Source organism: Stomoxys calcitrans, chromosome 2 (assembly GCF_963082655.1).
Source record: "Stomoxys calcitrans chromosome 2, idStoCalc2.1, whole genome shotgun sequence".
NCBI classification, from domain to species: domain Eukaryota; kingdom Metazoa; phylum Arthropoda; class Insecta; order Diptera; family Muscidae; genus Stomoxys; species Stomoxys calcitrans.
The window spans coordinates 211,533,084-211,543,296 of record NC_081553.1 but is presented as its reverse complement, the minus strand read 5'-3'; the positions used below and the strand labels follow the sequence as shown (position 1 = coordinate 211,543,296).

General features: G+C 39.3%; 1 protein-coding gene across 2 annotated transcripts in view; it reads left to right on the top strand.

The window, feature by feature from the left end:
• LOC106089947 (protein AF-9) overlaps window positions 1–10,213 on the top strand; it is a 67,490-nt gene that overhangs the window by 17,275 nt on the left and 40,002 nt on the right. The window lies entirely within an intron of this gene.

Genomic DNA, 10,213 nt, shown 5'->3' with positions numbered 1-10,213 from the left:
ACCACCCATAAAAAGGACCCTAAGTGCTCTGGGTGTGTGTGTTAGCCCAATTCAAGTACTTTTTTACTGCACATACAGATAGTTGAGTGTGTGTGTGTGTGGGAAGATATTGATGACGTCGAACTACGCGTCGTCATGCTTCAATTTGTGATGTCCTTTAGCTAAAATGTATCCCATCTACGTGTGGGGCACACGTTTTCTAGAGGTTTAGTTTTATGTACCATTATATGTCCTTTTGAGCTTATAATCCCAAATAATTTCAGTTTGCTCTTGGCCATTATTTAAAAGTTTTCAAAAAAAAAAATGTCTTCTTTAAACAGAACAAGAGTAGCTTTTTTTATTGTCGAGTCTATTACCTACCATATGTGCAATTCTCTTCCCCTCCCCCTCTCACTCTGGTTTATCAATATTGCCAATTTTATTATTTTATGAAGTACATAATTAATAACAAACTTTTCTATACTTTGTGTCATCAAATCATCTGGTAGTTAAACAACAGGTATTCCTAGTGGCGTAAAAAATAAAAAAATTGAGAAATTTCTACACCCTCCAACATAACGTGGTTTTCCTGCTTCAGTACTAAGAAGTTAGAAAAGTTCATATTAATGTTATAATAAAATCGGACATGGGTGTAGATAACATTGAAAGAGGGTATGAGGTATGTTCTATGTGTTTAGACAGCACAATTGCAACATTGTCCATTAAAATACCATTAACGAACGGCTGGAATACTCTTCCCATATCAGTGAGTAATATCTGTTTAAATTTTTATACCCACCACCGAAGGATGGGGGTATATTCATTTTGTCATTCCGTTTGCAACACATCGAAATATCCATTTCCGACCCTATAAAGTATATATATTCTTGATCAGCGTAAAAATCTAAGACGATCTAGACTTGTCCGTCCGTCTGTCCGTCTGTCTGTTGAAATCACGCTACAGCCTTTAAAAATTGAGATATTGAGCTGAAACTTTGCACAGATTCTTTTTTTGTCCATAAGCAGGTTAAGTTCGAAGATGGGCTATATCGGACCATATCTTGATATAGCCCCCATATAGACCGATCAGCCGATTTAGGGTCTTAGGCCCATAAAAGCCACATTTATTATCCGATTTTGCTGAAATTTGGGACTGTGAGTTGTGTTAGGCCCTTCGACATCCTCCGTCAATTTGGCTTAGATCGGTCTAGATTTGGATATAGCTGCCATATAGACCGATCCTCCGATTTGGGGTCTTAGGCCCATAAAAGCCACATTTATTATCCGATTTTGCTGAAATTTGGGACTGTGAGTTGTGTTAGGCCCTTCGATATCCTCCGTCAATTTGGCTTAGATCGGTCTAGATTTGGATATAGCTGCCATATAGACCGATCCTCCGATTTGGGGTCTTAGGCCCATAAAAGCCACATTTATTATCCGATTTTGCTGAAATTTGGACAGTGAGTTGCATTAGGCCATTCGACATCCTCCGTCAATATGGCTCAGATCGGTTCAGATTTGGATATAGCTGCCATAAAGACCGATCCTCAAATTTAGGGTCTTAGGCCCAAAAAAGCCACATTTATTAGCCGATTTTGCTATGATTTGAGACAGTGAGTTGTGTTAGGCCCTACAACGTCCTTCGTCAATTTGGCTCAGATCGGTTCACATTTGGATATAGCTGCCATATAGACCGATCCTCCGATTTAGGGTTATATGCCCATAAAAGCTACATTTATTATCCGATTTTGCTAAAATTTGGGACAGTCCGTTGTCTTAGGCCCTCCGACGTCCTCTGTGAATTTTGCTTAGATCGGTCCAGATTTAGATATAGCTGCCATATAGACCGATCCTCCGATTTGGGGTCTTAGGCCCATAAAACACGCATTTATTGTCCGATGTCGCCGAAATTTGGGACAGTGAGTTAAGTCCCTTGACATACTTCTGCATTATCGCACTGATCGGTCCAGATTTGGATATAGCTGCCATATAGACCGATCTCTCGGTTTTAGGTTTTGGGGCCATAAAAAGCGCATTTATTGTCCGATGTTGCCGAAATTTGGGACAAAGAGTTAAGTTAAGCCCCTCCACATATTTCTGCTATGGTACATAAGTTATGAGTTTTGCACCGGATTTTGACGAAAGGTGGTTTACATATATAGCCGAGGTGGTGGGTATCCAAAGTTCGTCCCGGCCGAACTTAACGCCTTATTACTTGTTTGGTTTTGTAATAAGCTGTCCTTTTTATAGCAAAGTCCGAATGGAGTACCGTTTTCCTGGAATTCGTAAGTTTGTTCTTTTTCGGGAAACCCCCGCCTACATATTACCAGGCTGGCTGCCTGACCACATCATAAAGTGCGAAAACCAAGTCAAGTACAGCCTCGGAATGTTAGGAAGATATTAACGCCTTCTTTGAGCCTTACACAATCCTCATTGATTGCTTCAAGACAATAGAAACAACGTGTATTAAAAGTGTAAGGAAGAGATGCAGCACTGGATAGGTCCCCTGGTGATAAGGTCTCGTCCCATTACATGGAAAAAACCTATCACTTTTATTAAGGTTTGTCGCTTGAGGTGACGAATTGCCACCATTCAAACACCGTAGGATAGGTCCTGGGACAGTGTGAGTAAACTTTTCAAGTATTTCTAGGGGAGATAACATTAGTTAAAACAAGTAAAAGCGTGCTAAGTTCGGCGGGGCCAAATCTTATATACCCTCCACCATGGAACGCATTTGTCGAGTTCTTTTTCCGGTGTCTCTTTTTAGGCAAACAAAAGAAAAGGAAAGGATAGAAGAAAAAATTGCTATGCTATTGGAGATATATCAAGTTATGATCCGATTCGGATCATAATGGAATGAATGTTGGAGACCATTGTAGAAGTCATTGTGTAAAATTTCATCCAAATCGATTAAGAATTGCGCCCTTGAAGGGCTCAAAAAGTAAAATAGGGAGCTCGTTTTATAGGGAAGCTGTATTAGGTTACAGACCGATTCAGACCATATTTGACACGTATGATGAAGGTCATGGGAGAAGCCGTTGTACAAAATTTCACCCAAATCAGATAATAATTGCTCTTTATAGAGGCTCTATAAGTCAAGATCTCAGATCGGTTTATATGGCAGCTCTATCAGGTTATGGACCGATTTGAACCATACTTTGTATAGTTGTTGAAAGTCATAACGAAACATTTCATGCAAAATTTCAGCCAAATCGGATAGGAATTGCGCCCTCTAGAGGCTCAAGAAGTCAAGACCTCAGGTCGGTTTATATGGTAGCTATATCTGATTATAGACCGATTTCAAGCATACTTAGCACAGTTATTGGAAATCATAACAAAACACCTCATGCAAAATTTCAGCCAAAATTGAATAAAAATTGTGCCCTGTAGTGGCTCAAGAAGTCAAGATCTAAGATCGGTTTTTATGGCAGCTATATAAAAACATGAACCGATATGACCCATTTACAATCCCAACCGACCTACACTTATAAGAAGTATTTGAGCAAAATTTCAAGCTGCTAGCTTTACTCCTTTGGAAATTAACGTGCTTTCGACAGACAGACGGACGGACGGATAAAAAGTATTTCTGGAAAATTTCAAGCGGCTAGCTTTATTTCTTCGAATGTTAGCGTGCTTTCGACAGACAGACGGTCGGACATGGCTAGATCGACTAATAATGGCATCACGATCAAAAATATATATACTTTATGGGGTCTGAGAAAAATATTTCAAGGAGTTACAAACAGAATGACGAATTTAGCATACCCCCGTCATATATATGGTCGAGGGTATATAAAAATTGGGTTGCCCAAAAAGTAATTGCGGATTTTTCCTATAGTCGGCGCTGACAAATTTTTTCACAGCTTGTGACTCTGTAATTGCATTCTTTCTTCTGTCAGTTATCAGCTGTGACTTTTAGCTTGCTTTAGAAAAAAAGTGTAAAAAAAGTATATTTGATTAAAGTTCATTCTAAGTTTTATTAAAAATGCATTTACTTTGTTTTAAAAAATCCGCAATTACTTTTTGGGCAACCCAATAATTAAGAATCTGAGTTATGGCAATTGAAACTTTTTATTCCCTGTAGGATATGTCCTGTGACAGGTAACTAATTCTCCAATTTAGGACCGGTATATTTGGGGCAATTGACCTCACATTTCCCGTAGGGATATTACAATAAAATATGGCCAATAGTAAACTGTTCAGAAAGGTAAGGTCACGACAAGTCTTGCAGTGTAAGAAGGAGATTAACGACTTCTCTGAGGATGGCACAATCCGCATCGTTTGGGTGCCGGGCCATAACCGATGAAAGGGCAGACGATTTGGCTGTGAAGGTCAGAGAACTGCCGTTGATAAACTTGGTTAACCCGAAGCCTTTCGGGTCGACGCATTCTGATTTAAGGGCGTGGGCGATTGTGGAACATCGAAACCGTCGGTAACACGCCGAAAATCCTATGGGATGATCCGGATCGTGAGAGGACGAGGCTATTACTGAAAGGAAGTAAGAAGGAGGTATAGTATAGCTTTTGGTGTCGTAACGGAACACATAGGACTATGTAAAATCAATGCGACAGGTGATAGCATGTGGGGAAGATGATGAAACGTTAAAGCATTTTCTTAGGTGGGAACACGATACCAGACATGAACCAACTTAGGGAATTGGTATGGATAACTATTGAGGAGTTTGTAAGTAGAACGAAATTCTAGACTTAAATTTTCTATTTCGAGTTTACTTTTTTGGTTTAAATAGCGCACAACAAGCCGATTACTGGCCTAGGTGTATGTCCATAGTGGCATGGGGCCTCTTTTCAACCTAAGCTAAAGTGTTCAGTTTGAACATCAACAAGCTCTCTCCATCGAGCTCTATCGTTGGCCAAAGCCTTGGCTTGATTCCACGATATATGGGTTCATTCTAACTCTCTTTTCGTACAGCGGATCCATGTGTTTTTTGGGATCCCTCCCCCCACCCTCGCTGTCCTTGCGGGTTCCAGTCTAGCACATTTCTCGCTATATCATCGCGCGGTTGGCGTAGGGCATGACCCAACCAAGTTCATTCCCCCTTAGGGATATCTACATCCACAGGAGAAGTGTTTATTCTTATTTGCAATTCTTCATTTGAAAAACGGTTTGGCTAGAAAATTAGAAGTATTTGTCGTAGGCAGCGATTTATGGAAACTTGGACTTTACGGGTAGTCGCTTGTGTCAAGCTCCAAGTTGTACAACCATATAATAAAATATTGGGTTGCCCAAAAAGTAATTGCGGATTTTTTAAAAGAAAGTAAATGCACTTTTAATAAAACTTAGAATGAACTTTAATCAAATATACTTTTTTTACACTTTTTTTCTAAAGCAAGCTAAAAGTAACAGCTGATAACTGACAGAAGAAAGAATGCAATTACAGAGTCACAAGCTGTGAAAAAATTTGTCAACGCCGACTATATGAAAAATCCGCAATTACTTTTTGGGCAACCCAATATATTTCATACTACTGTTGAAGATCCTGACTTTTGTATTATGTGAGATGTCCAAACTTTATTTAATAAGAATAGCATAACATAATTTCGAGTTTTGATAAGGCAATATTAAAGTAGTTATATCATCCCTCTACGTTGGCTACTTAGTTCTCATCTCAAGCATAAAGTTTCACATAATATTTTGTGACAACTATTCATTGTCGTTGCGGTGGCGGACTTTGATGTCTATAAATATGTACCTCAATAGACATATGTCCACATACATAATTGAATTTTGTCTAAATGTGATGCTTTCCATTATGGCTAATCTAGTTTGTAATCACATATTTTGTAAGATTGTTGACATATTCACTTATATCTGAATTTTTTTTCGAGTTTTGGTTGTATAAATGTAAAGAAAAGCAAATATATTTCACTAAAGGAACAATTAACAATTCAAATTTTTCTGAAAAATTTTTAAGGACATTTTACTTTATTTAGAGCGATTTTGGTTGAATTTTTATATAAAAAAAATTCTAAAAAATTCCAAAAATTTTTCGAAACATAAATAAAAATAACTTCCTTAAAATTGTATTAAAATTTACACCGTTCGATATATCGATCGGCGACCATATAAGGTTTGTATATTCTTTATCGTATTTTATACCACCACCGAAAGATGGGGGTATATTTATTTTGTCATTCCGTTTGCAACACATCGAAATATCCATTTCCGACCCTATAAAGTATATATATTCCGGATCGGCGTAAAAATCTAAGACGATCAAGCCATGTCCGTCCGTCTGTCTGTTGAAATCATGCTACAGTCTTTAAAAATACCGATATTGAGCTGAAAATTTGCACTGATTCTTTTTTTGTCCATAAGCAGGTTATTTTCGAAGATGGGCTATATCGGACTATATCTTGGTATAGACCCCATATAGACCGATCCGCCGATTTAGGGTCTTAGGCCCATAAAAGCCACATTTATTATCCGATTTTGCTGAAATTTGGGACAGTGAGTTGCGTTAGGTCACTCGACATCCATTTTCAATTTGGCTCAGATCGGTTCAGATTTGGATATAGCTGCCATATTGATCGATCTCTCGATTTATGGCCCATAAAAGGCGCATTTATTATCCGATTTTGCCAAAATTTGGCAAAATTCGACATCCTTCTTCTATTGGCCCAGATCGGCCAAGGTTTGGATATAGCTGCCATATTGACTGATCTTTCGATTTATGGCCCATAAAAGGCGCATTTATTATCCGATATCGTCGAAATTTTGGACAGTGAGTTAAATTCGGCCCCTCGACATCTTTCTGCAATATGGCTCATATCGGTTCAGATTTGGATATAGCTGCCATATAGACCGATCTCTTGATTTAAGGTCTTGGGCCCATAAAAGTCGCATTTATTATCCGATTTCGCCGAAGTGTTGGACAGTCAGTTTCGTCAGGCTCTTCGACAACTTTTTGCATTTAGGCTCAGATCGGTACAGATTTGGATATAGCTGCCATAAAGACGATCTTTCGCTTTAAGGTTTTGGGCCCATAAAACGGTTAGTGACTTATCGTCCCAATATATACAGCTGTGTTTTGTTTTGCTGCAAAATATAACGGGGTGTTCGGTGTATGCCATGGCGAAACAATTAAAGGTTGTCTCATTTATACAACAACTACAAGCAATCCGCCATCTTGCTATCAAGCTGATCGATGTTTTGCCAACACATACAAAGAAATTTGTGTGCGAGTGTGTATACATGAGCAGAGAACATACGAGAAAGAAGATGACCACAAAGAGAATGCAAACAAAAACCTTACATTTTAATACCGTCAAACCTGGTCGGCTGTTAACAGCTGTTCGCGTGAGACCACCTTTTAAAATCCGCCTTCGGTGTGTGCGTACTTATCCAGTAATAATTTGCCAATAAAAATTTTCGAAAGGGAAATAAACTTTTGCGGGGGAAAAACATCAAATAGAAATTTGCAACCTCTCATTTACAAAACTCTGCAAATATTTTTCACTCCCACACTCTCTTTTACTATAAAACGAACGACTTTCCCTAAACGTTTGTGCAAATTTTTGAGTACGCGAACACTCCAATTGCTGATTGCTGCGTAATGTTGCCATATCGTCTAAATTACCTTAAAAGTGTACGAGAAAACCAAATTTGTTAACAGGAGGTTTAATCTCATGATAAATTAATGTTCCGGATAGCTAACATGAACTTTATTTTTTCTACCAGAAACCCGCCCAAAGAATTATTTATTTTTGCTTACCGATTGCTGCATAATATAAGGGTGTGTTCGCATACTTATCCAGTAACAATCTGCCTGTAAAAATTTGCAGGAGAGTAAAAAGCTTCTGACGATCTGATCTGACACTGGTAGCTGGACATTGAAAAGCTGCAAACACAATAGATGGCAGCGGCATACTCCACTTGACTGACCCAACTGCTTGATGAAAGCACTCCTTGTTCTGATGATATAATGGCGCAGTAGCAAACTATTGCCCACTCCATGGAAAATGCCGCGAAATCCATACTTGGGTACCGAAAGCCTCCCCCAAGAAACCCATGATACGACCAAGAGTGTCGAGACGCTACTGAAGCTAAGAATGCGGCGTATAGAGCAACCCTGCAATCAGTAGCAACGCGCCAGATGAAGGAGAGAGGAGAAACGTCTATTCCGCAGAAAGAAAAAAGAAATGGAAAGCCGTGAGTGTGAGCGAATTGAGATGTACAGGAGTCAGAATAAAGTCCGAAAATTCTACCAAAAATTAAACATCAAACCGATGGCTTTGATGCAGACACATCCTCCTGCAGAGACAAAGAAGGAAATTTGATAACTGACACAGATAGCATGCTGAGGATATGGAAAGAATATTTTACCCAACTGCTAGTGTCCGACGTTGGCGTCGAATTGGATACCGAACCAATACCTCCTCAGTCAGCGTTCCCAGCGCCTCGGTCATCTGTGCTCCTTATAAAATCTCGGATACCAAGTTTCGAGATGTGAAAGTCAACTTGACCTTTCCATCGAACTTTTTGTCGTCCCGATTTGCATGTTTCAAAGTGATCCCCTTTAATCAAAGTTGCTGACTATCACAAGGTTGTGGTTACCAACTTTCTCAATTTTCTCCATCTGAACAAGGTGTTGTATCTTCATTTACTGCCAGGCCCACTTTCACTGTTTCCCTTTCGATACTTTCAAAGGCTGCAGTTACTACTTCCGCTGACCGACACATGATATCAGCATGTGTTGTCTTGTGTCATATCTATTCACATTTGCATTTCCTATAATCTTCTCCAGCAGGATCCTAAAGAGATCATATAAATGGTTCGAAACGATTCTTTCCTATTCTTACTGTGGAACGTGTATCAGCAAGTGTCATTCTGCAGAGTCTTGTAAATTTTGCAGGGATACTAATCTCTCATGGCTTGAAATATCTTTGAACGTATAGGGCTGTCGATGTGGATGGGTAAGAGTTGACTTGACCTTATCTGGTCTTTTCCAGGATTTGGCACGGTGAGAATATTTGATCTATGGTGGATTTTCCAGGTCAAAAGCCATAACGATAAGGCCCAATTATCTCATTGACTTTAGATTTTAATCTTTTACACATTACAATCGAGATTATTTTGTATGCGATAGGGAGGAAACTTATTCCTCTGAATTTGCACATTACCTGTCTCCTTTGTGGAATTATGGGATATAGAATGCTGAGGTTCTAATCATCGGACGAGATCGCGCAGTTGATAGGTACGCCTTATGACCATGTTACCTCCGGTCTTTAACCCGGGCAGCGGGCAACCCATCAGCTCCTGCTGCCTTGTTGTTCCTCAGTCGGGTCACTGCTACTTGGACCTCATTCTGACTAGGAGACCGCAGAACCTATCCCTTATGATGGAATAGTATGTTTATACTATTTCATCATAATAAAACTGGGAAAAATGTTCTTTCCATATCCCAAGCACAGTATATGTATCAGTTACCAGATTTCCTTCTTTGTTTCTGAAGAAGGAAGTGCTGTATCAAAGCCATTGGTTTGATGTTTGATTCTTGGGTAAAACTTCCGGACTTCATTCTGACTCCTGTACATATCGATTTGCTCATACTTCTGCAGAATAGACGTTTCTCTTCTCCCGATACCTCTCCTTCATCTTTTGCGTTGCTACTGTTGGTCTTTATTCATTCATTCATTAGCATTTTGATACTTTTGGTCGTACCATGGGTTTCTTGGGGGAGACTTTTGGTACCCAAATACGAATTTCGCAATATTTTCCATGGAGTGGGCATTGGACTGCCACTGCGCTGTCATATCATCGGGACAATGAGTATCCCGTTGGCATCAGTTGTATTTGCAGCTTTGCAATGTACAGCTTCCCTTCAATGTCAGATCAAATTTTCTCGCCATGCTCAAACGGTTGCGGAACTTTACTACAACAAGGTAATGATTCGAATCTTTATTCGCTCCTCGGGTTGATTGTACATCTCACACGCAGATGAATGCCTTCCATTTACCCCAACGTGATCCATTTGGTTTCTTACTTCTTGATCTTAGGACAATCATGTAGCTTTGTAATTGTTTTTATATAGAAATCAGATAATGCTAATTACCATTTTTTTTTGCCGCGGCGAAATCTATCACCCTTAACCCTTTATTAAACTTTATCTCAGGGATGATAAATGAAAATCTCCCAGAACGATTTTAATACCATGGGCGGGACAGCGGCCGTATTCTCTCTCTAAACGCTCGTAGATAATATTCTTGATCTGCTC